This window comes from Chelonoidis abingdonii, unplaced genomic scaffold (genome assembly GCF_003597395.2).
Source record: "Chelonoidis abingdonii isolate Lonesome George unplaced genomic scaffold, CheloAbing_2.0 scaffold0937, whole genome shotgun sequence".
Classification (NCBI taxonomy): domain Eukaryota; kingdom Metazoa; phylum Chordata; order Testudines; family Testudinidae; genus Chelonoidis; species Chelonoidis abingdonii.
Window position 1 is genome coordinate 12,429 of NW_027425198.1, and position 924 is coordinate 13,352.

Genomic DNA, 924 nt, shown 5'->3' on the forward strand with positions numbered 1-924 from the left:
TCCTCATGTAGGAGTTGTGCAGAGGGGGGTGTGGTCACTTTAGGAGCTGCCTGAGATAGGTGCCACCCCACACCCCAACCCCTGCTCCAGCCCAGAACCTGCACTCATGCACCCAAACTCCCTCCCAGAACCACCACTGCCCCCTTGCACCCCAACCCCTGCCCCAGCCCAGATTCCACCCCACCCACACCCTAACTCCATCCCAGAGCCCCCACCGCCCCCCCACCCCGCTTTGTTGGCGCTTTGTTCCAGCGGCTGGGAAACACCACAACATTAAAGAAACCAACGGTGCCAAGTCCTGCAGCTCGCCTGTGGGATTTCCACAAGAGCATCCAGGCTGGGGAGCCAGTCAGTGTGTGACTGTACAACGGATCAAGCGACAGCTGGCCGAGTTCCAGGAGATGAGGTGCAGCTGGCCATATGAGCAGGAGCACGAGTGAAGGAGGCGCTCCCTAACATTTTTGTGGCCTGCAGGGAATGGAGACAAAGCAGGGGGAGTGGGATCAGGCAGGACCCGATCTGATAGTGCAGGACCACAGTCGATGGAGGAGGAGAGAGGTCCCAAGAGGAAGGCTAGTGGGAAGCAATAAGTGCAGGGTACAACCAGCCAGCTGAGAGTCACAGGGTCTAGAAAATGAATGGCAGCAGGTCCCATGGTGTAATGGGCAGCACTCAGGACTTTGGATCCTGGAATCTGAGTTTAAATCTCAGTGGGACCTCCTGGGCAATTGGTTTCTGCAAAGCATGAGCTATGTGCTTTGGCTCCCTTTCTCAGGGAACTAGAGGGATTTTTTCCTCCTGCTGGGTGACTGATGCCCACTCGGAGATAGGTCTTTGGTCCGCGTTCAATGGCTGGCTGCTATAGGTTGGGTCCTTGAACTTAACATCTGGCTGAGAGCCTGCGGGTTGACATATGGTTTTTCT

The 924-nt window shown here is 56.3% G+C and overlaps 1 non-coding gene across 1 annotated transcript; it reads left to right on the forward strand.

Moving 5' to 3' along the window:
- Positions 1-647: 647 nt before the first annotated feature.
- On the forward strand, positions 648-719 carry TRNAQ-UUG (transfer RNA glutamine (anticodon UUG)). The gene has a single exon. It is a non-coding gene; the product is annotated as a tRNA-Gln (tRNA).
- Positions 720-924: the final 205 nt, after the last annotated feature.